The sequence below is a fragment of the Podarcis melisellensis genome, assembly GCF_964234715.1.
Source record: "Podarcis melisellensis genome assembly, chromosome: 1".
NCBI lineage: Eukaryota > Metazoa > Chordata > Lepidosauria > Squamata > Lacertidae > Podarcis > Podarcis melisellensis.
Window position 1 is genome coordinate 47460641 of NC_138528.1, and position 13316 is coordinate 47473956.

Sequence of the window (13316 nt, forward strand, 5' to 3'; positions counted from 1 at the left end):
GACTGATCCTGCATTCCTACCTTACCCAAATCTGTCTGCTGAAGTTGAGAAATACATAAGTAGGACTACAGTCTCTGCCTGGCTTATAGCTATGTCTATGAAATGCCAAATTAATGGTTCTCTATCCTATAGTCATACTGAAGGATAACCCGGACTTTGGAAAAACAATGTGAGACATGTTTATTGCTTAAGTGATATCTAGAGCAGGGAAGAAAACATTTGTCATTTTATCAATGAGCTATTATAAATCTGCTCCCAAAAGTCATATAAAGTAAATCCAAGATTACAGACGGGTTCTGGAAAATGTAGCAGACTAGAACTGCAGGACCTTCAGTTGAAAAGTTTCTTTTAAAGTGACCAAAATGTGATTAGAATGTATTCTATGTTTAATAGAACAGCTACTTTTGTGTAAAAGTTTCTTCAGTTCCATCTACATTCTAAAACACATCCATCTACATTCTAAAACACATGGTACACAGGGTTTCCTTCTAAACAGATACAAGAAAAAACAATAATGTGCACAATTCAAGTGTAATTTAGGGCCACCTAAACTGGGGGGGGGAGGGCTCTACAGGGGTATAAGGTAAAGGTAAAGGTACCCCTTCCCGTACGGGCCAGTCGTGTCTGACTCTAGGGTTGCGCACTCATCTCACTTAAGAGGCCGGGAGCCAGCGCTGTCCAAAGACACTTCCGGGTCACGTGGCCAGCGTGACGAAGCTGCTCTGGCTAGCCAGCACCAGCACAGCACACGGAAACGCCGTTTAGCTTCCCGCTATAAAGCGGTACCTATTTATCTACTTGCACTCAGGAATGCTTTCGAACTGCTAGGTGGGCAGGAGCTGGGAGTGAACGACGGGAGCTCACCCCGCCGCAGGGATTCGAACCGCCGACCATACGATCAGCAAGTCCTAGGCACTGAGGTTTTACCCACAGTGCCACCCGCGTCTACAGGGGTATAAACGAGCATAAAAACTGTCTTATTTTCTGTGCAGGTATTGGGAGCCTACTGGCAAGTGCCACACACACACACACACACACACTCACTTACAAGAAAAAGGTGATATGTGAAGCACCTCTTAGTTCACATTCACGAGGCAATGGAAAATTCAGCACTGCATCATTCCATCTAGCAACCCTCAATTTCAAAGAAGGGAGGAGGGGCAGAAACCCTACTATCTACATTGCAATGCCTCCTGGGTATCATCATACTGGTCATGTCAGAATGCCCTTTGCAGCAGATTCTATAATCCACAGTGGAAGGCAGTTCTAGGGCTTGAGTTTATCCAGCATTAACAAGCCCCAATAGTCTAGTTCTGCTCAGACATAACAAACGGAAATGTCTTTAAATTATCCTTCCCCTGAGACATGATTTCATAAGAGAACAAACTCTATATATATATGGAGAAATTTCCAGTGTAAACATGTGGTGGATTCTAAAAGCTGCAGCCGGAGTTAGGATATGGATATGCCAAATGCTGAGTGCAAGATAAAATTTCAAAGTGACTGATTTCTTTCTAACTCACAGCATGTACTCGGAAGTCTGAAGAACACATGGAAGGTGCTTTTGAACCAGGGCAGAATCAGCTCCATTTCTTACTTTTCCCCATACATGCAATGGATGAGCTATAGAAGCTGCCAATCTAACAGGTCATTCACCAACAGCCTCAAACTCATACTCACACCCTACAACTGTGCTTTGGAAATAAGCACAAATTGCTCTTGTGGACTGATTTGGTTACTGCTGTCTAGTTGTAGCAGAGGCAGTGCACATTCACGCTCTTGACATGATGAAGGAAAAGTGAATTCACACCTAATTCAAAGGCCCAGCCTCTGTATTTTACATCTTAGGACTGCTACTTGAAACCAGTTACCCTGAAATGTGGCATTATATATGCCACATTAAAGAAGAAAAAACAAGGCAATGTGAGTTTTATGTAAATCCTCAAATATATATGTTAACCCCCCAGAAACCAAAAGCTTCTCAGGCTCTACTGGCACTAATGCAAATCCAGATGTGTGCATGTCTTTAAAGACCCATACTTGTTTCCTACTTGTTCAGTCATTTGTTCATTAAAAAATCCTAATAGCAGCTAACTCTGCCATTCAAACACAAAAATAGTATGACCGTCCTGTCTCACACTCAACACATACACATACACACACACCCCCACAGGCTTTCATGTATAAGTAATATTTTTATTCAGGAGGTAACACTACAGGCTTGGCAGGAGACACAAGAGTTCAAGAGTAATAGGTCAGGAGTACAGAAATCAGGCGAGATGTTCAGAAATGGATGAAAGAAGTGAAGAACTCCCAACACTTTCCACATCACGCCCACCAAGCTTTTAAAGACAACATGTGGTACTCACTCATGAGTCTTGGTATGTGGGAATGCTGGGGTTGCAAATACCAGCTCCTCTGCTATGGGTCTGCTTCCTGTGAGGGCAGGTTGTAAGCAACAATACCACACGCTCCTGTTGAGGCTCCCCATTGGGCACTGTCTCCTCCTGAGTTACCTCCTCCCTCAGTTGCCCACAACCCTCCCCAGCCTCTGCTAAAACTATCCGCTCTGCTGCATTCATCCCAGGGATCATTCGTCCTGTGGTCACTGCTGTGGATACACAATATGACGGTCTTTCTCCAGGGATTCCCTTATCGCAGGGTTATTGTTTCCAGCCTTCATGTCATATTTGCAGATATCTTTGTAATGGTTGGTCTGCCAACAGGCCTAGTGCCTGACGCCAGCTCCCTGTACAGAAAATCTTTGGGGATCCTGTCATCTGTGTACATGACCAAGCCAGTGTAGATGTCCCTGAGACAGAAGTGTGAACATGTTGGGAATGTGGGTCCTACCATGTGATGACCAAAATCTTCCTAATGCAGTACATACAGAAGACATTGAGGCATCGCTCCTGGTGGGTGTAAGTTGCCCACAACTGACTTCCATAAAACAAACACCACCAAAATTAGCACATCTAGCTAAGCAATGGCTCACCAATGATTACAAATATTTTAGTTCAAAAATCACCTGCCTTTTAGCCAATTAATTAAATGTACTCACATTTATGTATGTTTTGCATTTTTACAAAACTTCAACCTGCGCTTTCTGAGAATATTTGAGATAGCTCTTGTATATTCATTTGTGCAAGAAAGGTGTGAAAATAAACAAATCACCTGAGGAGTTGTAATTAATTAATTACAATTAATTAATTATTGATTGCCAGCCTTTGGACTGCGGCAGACAGGTGTGTGCGATAACCATTTCGTCTACTACCAAGGTCCCAAAGAAAATTGTCTCCTATGGCAACAGTAAGGCCTGAAATGAAGGCTCATATAGGAACATGCATTAAAGGGGGGAGGAATTATTCTTTTCACCATGGTTCTGACAAAATATGCCCCCTATAAAAAAAAATAAATACTCTATGAATAATTTTGTATATTATTATTAAGAAAAACTTCAAGTGATTCAGGGAATGTCATCACTATTTTTTCATTTTCCGCCAAGTGGCCACATTGGAATAAAATGCTTACTCAAGAAATAAGCAAAGGTACTCTTAATTCACCAAATCAAAATTTGACCTCACTGATTAAACTGGCCTTTACCTATGGAAGTTTTACTTGATTCTTCTATAAAAACTTGTATCCTGGGTTAAATAACAACAGCTAGATCACACCAGCAAACCCATGGATTTATTTATTTTTTAAATAAATACTGGAAATGATACTCTGGACTGTCACATAAAGTAAAATGGTGAACATTTCATGACTGTGATGGCTGCTGGAATGCTGGAAAACACTTCCGCACCATGAATAATCACAGATGCTTACTGAGCACAATGAAAAATATCCCCACTTTCCCTTATCTGCATAAAAAAAATGATAGAGAGGAGCAAAGAGAGGAGCAACTCAAGAGGAAGAAAGATCCATTATTCTATAAACTGGCACCCAGCCTAAAGGAAGCTGAAATGACTACTTCACTGTGAGCTGTTCTTTGCAGAGGCAGTTATTTCTGAAAGAATCTAAGTTGCCCTAGATAGTTTTGACAGATGACAGGAAACTAAATCCAAATGAGATGCCAGTTACAAAGAGATAAACACGAGAGCCACTGTTGGACAATTATTGGACTCTCCATTCAGAGACAGCAAGATCCCAGAGGATGCAATTGGCAGGGGGAATATCAAAGCGGCAGAGATTTGCAACCTGATTTGAAAGAATTTGGACTCTTGCCCACAAAAACTCACGCCACACTGAGCTAGTTAGTCTTTGAGGTGCCAAAGAGTGCTTCATCCCAAGAAGGGGGTCACTTGTATCCCTTCCTTCTGCCACAAAATAACTCCACTAGCTCCTTCTCCAGCAGCACAAAACTTGAGCCATCAGAAAGGGCAGGAATAGAACAGAATGATAGAACACTCTCATGTTCTACTTCAACTTATGTACTTTGAACTAATGTTGGAAATTCATTAGCAGGCTGTAGAAGCCATTTCAGAGGGAAATACAGAGGAGGACAGAAATTCACAATGCATAAACAACGAAATGACACTGAGCATACAAGCCTTTGGGCACAGGTAGAGCAGTTATCCAGATCCTAGTCAAAAGATTACTTCTGCAGGTAGGTTTGCCTGTCTTTAGATGCTAGGTGACAGCATATCCTACCATCTGCTGGGCCATTCTCCATGGAGAAAGCCTTTTTAACAATGGAAATCAAATGGTAGTCAGGAACTAGTGACTACTGTAAGAAGAAATTGTGTGTGTGCTTCAAGCTACAATCCTAAACACACTAATTAAAAATAAGCCCTATTTAATTATCTAATTACTACTTTTGAGTAAGTGAGCATAGGCCTGCACTGTTAAAATAAAGCATTCACTTTTGAAAAAGCTCTTTAGAGCAATTCTCACTCTCCTGGTGTACCATGATTTGCTCCATATAAAGCAAATCAACAAATGTATTGTAGTAGTAATAGCAACTGAAACAAGCTTTAAGTACCTACTTAAAATGTTTTCTTGTGGGCAAGCCTATCCAGATACATAAATACTTGCATGTTTTGATTTCTTCACTGTTAATTTTAATTGTTTTTAATGATAAATATAATATTTCTTGTAAACGCCTCAGAGGTTTTATTACAATCAAGTGGTATGTCAATTTTGGTTAAACCCAGGGCTTTTTTGCTAGAAAAAAAAGGTGCTGGAACTTGTTGACCTTTTTTTAGGTCAACCCAGTGAAAGCTGTTGCGCTTTTCTTAGGGGAGCTTTTCTTCTTCACCCTCTCGCCCCACCCATGGCCACTGCACAGCACCAATCGCCGTGCTGCCCACAGCCGCCCGCAGTGCAATGTACAGAGGCACCAGAACTCAATCCCGGCTGAAAAAAAGCCCTGGTTAAACCAATAAACATCTTTAGTTTCCACAACCTTAAAGAATCAGAAAAAAATTAACCCAAGGTGGTAAGATAACTAGCTACACAGTCAATCCAAATCACCTGCTCAAAACAAAATCCAACTGCATTTTAGCCATACAGAACGGGTACCACATTGTGTTTAATACTTAGGAGCTGGGTCAGATGGCCTCAGTTCATATCTTGTCCCTCCTAGGAACACAAGGGGCAGACTTAGATCCCACCTCTAGTGATGATTACTAAAGCTCCCCTTCCGTCAATGTGAATAACACAATTAAACAAAACAGGGTTCTGACATTATAAGACTCATATTGCTTATAAAATGGTACCCGTTAAGTAAATAAATTGATACATGTCATACGTGTTCTATGGGATGACAAATGCGCCAGATTCCAAACTGATCCATTATAAACTGCAACAGGTACAGTCATTTAAAAAGTGCTGAAGACTGAGATACCTGACCCTTTTTATTCTGTTTTTTAATATAATCATATCACATATTTCTTTTCAATTTTGATGAAAATTACTGCATGTGCAATTTAAATTTTGAAGTGAGAATTCTGCCAGGACTCCAATATATGCAGAGGGAGCCATCTAGTGGATGCTATGTGCAATGCTTAATCCCTTACTTACAGAATATGACAATGCGGCGCAGTGATTAGTTCAGTGGTTCACCAAACTGTTGGGGCCAGTGAGTACATTGGGAAACTTGAGAAACGGATGTGAGCCCTGCCTCCCAACCCCACAACTACATGCACTCACATGCACCACAACAACCACACCCACTCACTGGAATAATATGCACACACATTTAACAAAACCTAGTATTTGAATAAACTTCTCTGTAAAAAATTCAATTCCCAACAAGCCTGCTTTAATGGCATCTCATGTTGGCACAAGTTCCATAAAACCAGGAAAATGCAAGCTAAGGCTGATGATCAGTAATCATGTTGCGCTAGGTCAAAAATTATGCTTGCTCTCAACTTGTACCTCCATGCACCCCCATGTTTATTCAGGCCCAAGTCCACATGGTGAGGATGATGTCCCTGGGACCAGTAAATATGACCCACATTGCTTTATATGAAGGAGCTAGGCCTTACTGTACTGTAGCATGAACTGACCCATTACCAATAGCTTAAACTAGTGGGGATTTTAATCATTGAAAATGAAGCACATGACCATCTCTGTCATCAGTGATATCATAGGCTCTATTCAAAGAGGTATGCATTGAACTTGGACCATCACATTCCAAGACGGCATCCCAAATCACTGCTGTATGGAGAAAGAGTTGCCTTTTCCCTGGCAACACAACAGAAGTTCAACTGATGATGAGCTGGAGGCGAGGAATTCAAGCTGGATGACACTGTACAAAGGAAAGAAAGTCACACCCAGATTCATATACTTTGGACAGTCTTTTCTAGCTTAAGAGGTGGTCTGCACCTTCAGGAAAATCGTGTGCTAGAAGCAGGAGCAACCAGTGCATTGGGGCAGTGCCACGCAGCTGTCCTACTGACACCAGTGTCAGAGCCATTTATTTGGATGGCAAAGGGTGCCAGCAATGTGCACGCACATTGGTGGGAGTGCAGTTTGGACTCCGCCAGTGCACCTGCACAGGCCCAGCATCAACACTGCCCTGCTCCATTCCAGTAAGCAGTTGAGATGCCAGTGTCAGGAGGGCAGCACGGCCCCACTGTGCACCTGGGAGGGGGCGTGATATCAGAATACTCCCCAACTTGTAAAAAGAAACCTATTTCTCTCTGCATAAAGAAAACTAGGGGATCAGGGAACAGGCTGGACTAGAATCCTGATCTGTTAGCACTCTGCAGGAATGTTTTTTTTTTTTCTTAATTAGGTGACGGTATAACATTCTTCTTTTCTCTTTCTTGCTTTTGGAAGTAACAGTAACACTTTCAATCTACAGCATGGAGACGCCTTAGGAAGACGAGGGAAGAACTGGTAAAATGTGTTCTCCCCCTCCAGTTTGAAGCACATTTCTAATCCATAAAAGGAAGACACATACCAGTACAACAAGTCATTTCCCTCTTCCCCTCTTCTTGTGAAAACTTACTGTAGTCCTTTGCAAGACCATGAGGATAAGCCCTGTCTTAGGCAGGGCTCAAGCTGTTTAGTTCTCTTTAGATCAAAGCTAACCCTCTAAATTTATGCACAGAAGGTAACAGCAGAAAAACAGTGCGAGGACTGGAGCAGTAGTGCAATGTGCTCTCAGGATTTAACACTATCTGCAGCCTCTAAGCAGTTGCCAAGGGCAGTCTGAAGTTATGCTCATTCTGCTTTACAGATCAAAACTTTTGGGGAGGGGTTGGTTTGGGGGAGGGGAAGTTGCTTAAAATATTTTTAATAGTCTCAAAAACGGGATGTTGAGCTTTCCTGCACATACCCATTATATTCTGTGAACTTACCCTTCATTCTCTCACACCCAGCTCATGTCACAGCTTGCAATTAACTGATACTGCATAGCTCAAGTGCACTGAAGCTTACATTACAATCCTCCTTTCTTTATAGTCTCCCCTCAGACTATAATGTTATGACAGGCAGATTTCTGAATTAGCAGGGAATGGGTGAATTCCTTTCTGTAAATATTAAAACCTCAGAGCTGTACTCATAGATGTGATCCTGCAGATTTCAGCAGCAGATGTACCCAGCAGAATTACAAACGGAGAGGCAAGCAAAATGTTCTGGCGATAGAAAAGGAAATTTTGCAAGGAAGGCTTACAGATCTGGCTGGTTTAAGCACAGCAGGAAAAAAACAGTTTTACTTTTACAAAGCAGGACAGAACTTAATATGTTAAAAACACCCAGGCTCTGCTTTGTATAATAAAACCCTTGGTGTGTTTTAAAAACATCTGCAATTCTATGCATAGCTATAATTCTTTTTCCTTCTTTTTTATTATCCCAAGTATTCATGCTCAGTAAGATGTGCATACGTATTGTGTTGTATTCTGAAATCACTCTTCAATAGTCATCTTCCGCTAACCTGGCCCAGTCATTTTATTGCACCAGGCACATGACTCTATGATTCAGAGTTGTGGAGGGGGAAAACAAAGGAGTGTAACGTCCCTGTAGTAAGGAGGAGCCTGACTGGAAAAGAAAATTTATTCAGTTTGTACATAAAGATCCTGGTAATAACTAACAATGGGAGGAACATGCAGAAAAATACATGCCCATTACTTTGCGGTCTGGTTAAATTACTGTGTTCAGTAAAACTTGCCCGAGATTGGCAAAGTTCCTGCAAGTCTGAATTTCAAAGATGAGACAAGGGTCTTTGTTTATTAATGTTGCTGGACTGGTTTTGGGGGGGGTGTGTGTGTGTGTAAAGGCAAGTGTACAGAGAATATTCAGACTGAAACACAAACATTCACCCTAGTTCCTGTTCACTGAAATTTCTAGAGTGGCTTATGGAAATATTACCAGCTGCGTCTCTTGCTACAAGCTGGTACTGTGTATAAGCTTCACTGAAATTAAATAGTTTGCTCATAATTTGTATCCGTAACCTGATCTTTTTTTCTTTTTTAAAAAAAGACTCAATCCTAATTATATGCCAAGAGAAGATAAACTCTTCCATCTGTCCAGGATAGCTGTTTGAGACAACAGAGCATATCTAATGCACCACATTTCTTGGGTAATCTAATTAGTAGTTTTTGAATTGGATTCAGACATTGACTTTGGAGTCCTTCACATACAGCTTGAATTCTGATGAAATTCTACAGCTCTTTAGGCCCAATTCATACAGTATGGGCAAGCACTGAAATAGCATAGGAAGCTGCCTTATAGCATTTGCCTAATTCAGCATTAGCTACATGGATTGGCAACGGCTTTCCCAGATTTCAGAGGTGTCTTCCAGCCCTATCTGGAGAGGCCAAGGACTGAACCTGGAACCTTCTACATGTGAAACAGAAGCTCCCCCACTGAGCTACAGCCTTTCCCCTAAAGTGGAAGAGATGTGAAGAGAGACATAGAAGAAAGGAATGGTGGAAGAGAGATGTGAGCTCTCCCCACCACGACGCAGATAGCCTGCCATGAGAGCCAAGACCTCCACAGTACTGGCCAGTTGTGAAAAAGCTCCTGTTTTGATTACTGCCTACACATACACCATTATTTTAAGAGCACATTACTTACTCACATGGGACGCTACCTGCACGAGGGAGGGGAGGACTAGGGCTTTTCTTCCTTTGCACTGTTTTAGCACTAGCCTCCAGTAAATGTATGAAGCGGGGCTCTGTCATTTCCCAGAAATCTATATATGGGAAATAACACCCTTTAGAGAGGTTTTCAAGACTTGTATCAATTAAGCACATTTCTGGCACTTTCTTAATGGCATACTTTCCCTGGAGTCAAAAGCTGCTCCAAAATCTGAGGTCATCTGTTTAATATAAAAGCATAGGTTATGGAACAACAATTTCAGGTTTCATCAGCCAAGTCCCCGTGGCTTTGAAGAAAAAACAACCTAATAAATTTGCTGTCTTATGAACAAGATAAATTAATTATTATGCTCCTTTTAAAATGGTTTCAAATTTCATCCAGGATTTTCCTCTATTGCTCCTATTTTTATTTTAAATCCATCACTGCTCATTAAGTTTTCAACTTTCTTGTTTGACTTTGTTGCTTGCTGTTCTTGCCTACCAAACATCTGGAGTGGATTTTGTCAGCTGGGTTTAAAGGAAGAACTGTAAATGATGCAATAATTTTAAAAATTAAAGTTATTTATAGCAAGACTGAAGCCAGAATTGTGTTTTAAATGGTTGAAGTTTCAGTTGGTGGGTCTCTAGGAATGTGTAGTGCATGGTCTTTTGCTGCTGTTTTCTTAAGAATTCCCTGGGTGGGATTATGTAATTCCCCATCTTCTATAGGAACCCTTTCGTTCTGCACGTCCTGTGCCTGAAGCAATTTTACTATATCAATATGTGAAATGTTTTCTGTTGGATTTTTCCCCCCTTGTAAAACAAGTCCAGGAATACATTTTGGATTGTTAGAATCAGGATTCATGGATTTAATTCCCAACTCTGCTGTTAAACAAGCATGGTACCAAGGGGATGTGGTATACGCTGTGTAATATAGCTCTACTAATTAGATGATGCAGGACTCTTGGATAAGCTGCCCATCAAAATGCTGATGGCGCCTAACCCTTTATATTTTATCTGAAATGAGGCCTTGTGATCTTGGTGCTTACTCATTGTATGCTTGGCTACAATGACAGATTATTGGATATAGACAAATTTATGGAAGCTAAATGCAAACATAAATGAAGTAAAGATGGTTGCCATGCTTTGTAACTTGAAGAGAGGTGAAGAGGTACCTACTATGGGTGAGTCTGACTGCCCCCTAATCACTGAGGTTCACAGACTGGATCCAGCACTACGTCTGAAACATGGTAAAGAATGCTTTTCAGCAACTTCAGAGTTAGAAGGCTTTTAACCATTTCTTCCTGATTCAGGTCTTATGACTGCCATGTATGCCTTTTAAACACCAAATTAAAATGCTCTAATGGAGCATTGGTGCACAGCTGCAGCTAGGGAAGAAAGCTATGACTCATCATCGCCTGACGGTTCCTGGAAGGCTATCACCAGAGTGCATGGGGGACTGCGTTTATCCATGCGATAAAACATCTTTTATCTATTAAGCACAAACCAGTTGGAGCTTTGCAAGCCTCAAATCAAATTTTGGGGGTGGGGAGCTGATTCAAGTACAAACAGGACATAAGGACTGCCTTGCTGAATCAGAACAAGGACCTATTAAGTACAGCATATTCTCATTCCAGCAGGACTTTTTTCTTCTTTTCATTCTTTTTTATTTAAACTTCTAACTTAAACGTGTTCAAAACAATACAAGAATGAAGCAGCACAAACTAGCAATCATACAATATAGTACTACCCAAGAGGATAATGTGAACAAATCACAGACAAGTAATCACAATGAAAGGAAGTAGGAAGTGTCCTGATCTGTGTGTACCGGCAATGGGTAGGGTTGCGGAATACAGCAAGCATACATGCATTCATACCATAACAATATACAGAATGAATATAACTACAAAGACTTCAAATAAAATCATATTTCAATGGAATGTGCCAACCATGTGTTTGCTTTGTCATATATGTCATGAAGAGCCACCAGGTGGCCTGTCCGTCAACAGGTTCCTTGGCAGCTTATAAAAAGTTAGTATTAACAGCTTTCCTAGCATGCAAACTAATTAAATCAAATCTCAAGTTTCACTTCTGTTTTTCATAACACTGTTTTAAGTAGCAGTTACAGGACCATGTTCAATACAGGGATAAACTTGTAGAAGGAACAATCGGTAATTCATTAATTGGCAGTGTTGAGGCTACAGCATGTTCTAAGAAGAGTTGCAACCTGCTTCCATCTTTTCCAGTCCAAAAATGCTGAAACCATTGACAGATGCCTTGAATAATGTGGGAGCACCACCTTCTCTACTGAAGGCCAAGCTGTCTAGAGAGTGACTCCATGAACTCCAAAAACATTTGGACTTAATTCCTTCTTGTCACACATCTCTACATTCTTAATGGTGTGTTTCTAGGTATGCATATGTAAGACTTATTTGAAATGTGATCGTCCTCCTAGATATTCAGTGTATCTATAGACCGTCAATTACTGTTAATTGTTAATTACTGTTTTTCCATCTAACGCATCAGCATAAATCCCTACTAACATTAAAGCAGTTGAATTGTAGGGGAAAAACAAATTATAGATACTGGGTGGCTGTACAGTGCTGCAGCAAAATGAAATCCAATACCCCATCCATTAGCAGAAACAGAGTGTTGTCAGTTTAGACTCCTCAAAGTGATAACCAAAACCAGATATTTATTACCACTCCAATGCATTTAATCTCATGAAACTAATTCCAGTGGATTTGTGGCTACAAAGGCTGTCTAATCATTTATGACTTGTTTAAAACTTTCTAGCAAAATTGGATATTTGATAAATTATGAATCTTTTAGCGCATACCTCCAATGACGCACAGAGGCTATTGCTATCATCAAAAGAAGCTTGCAATTGATTTGAAGACTTTGTGCCTATAACAATGAAGAGAAAAACTCAGCAACTGTCAAAATGTGATTATTCCCTCAAGTACATATAAGTTTCTAACACGCTGGAACATGTTACGCTTGAGATGCTTGTTTAAAGAACTGATCACAACCAAGCAAATGCTCAGTTCTTTGTGCTCAGCACTTTCGTTAAACTTAGTACATGTTACCGTAGCTCAGGGATGCAGAATTCAAGTGTGAACATTTTTTTTACTAACACGTGAGGGTTGTGTCACTACTTATACCAAAGAAAAGTCTTTTTCTTTCAGTTTTTTTATTTCTTTAAACCATTCTGTTAGTCCCCTTTTCTCTCAGCACCCCACAACATAATTTATCTTCTCTCTGCATACCCTGCCTCCTTTTCTCACTGCACCTTACAGTGTGCATGCTTTTTGCAGTAACGGGGAAATGCACTAGAATGTATGGGATAACAACTTACTGATGCAGTGCTATGTAGCCTCCCCGTAAACAAAACAGAATGGATGCTCAATAGAGTTGAAGTCTTTTAACCTCGCTGCAAACTTTTTGCAAACAAATCAGGATGAATACTCAATCAGGTCACTGGAAGTAACATTTTTATACAACCCAACCCTCCCCCCCCCCGCAACCGAAAGAAAGGGTGTGTGTTACCCATGTCTTTTTTATAGTTTGCTTATCCACAGGTCTCTCTACAGCCGCATTCATATTATTCCCCTCTTTTTCTCCTTTCTCCTTCCTTTTGTTTATTTCATTCTCTCTCTCTCTGTTTCTTTCCCTTCCTTCCACACACCCCCAATCTCCACTCTTGCTGGAGTTCAACAGCACCAGCACACTCTACTAGCGAGTCATACAATGAGGCAGTGTGTCTTGGGTTCAGCTGACCATTTC

The 13316-nt window shown here is 40.8% G+C and overlaps 1 protein-coding gene across 14 annotated transcripts in view; it reads right to left on the reverse strand.

Annotated features, from left to right (window-relative positions):
• Nucleotides 1-13316, reverse strand: part of RAD51B (RAD51 paralog B) — a 366487-nt gene that overhangs the window by 219790 nt on the left and 133381 nt on the right. For 2 of the 14 annotated variants that reach the window (XR_014165844.1, XR_014165846.1), the window contains exon 9: nt 12370-12437. The exons of the other annotated variants lie outside the window; for them this stretch is intronic. The gene's annotated coding sequence lies outside the window, so the exon portion shown is untranslated. The remainder of the gene's footprint in view (nt 1-12369; nt 12438-13316) is intronic. 14 annotated transcript variants of the gene reach the window in all.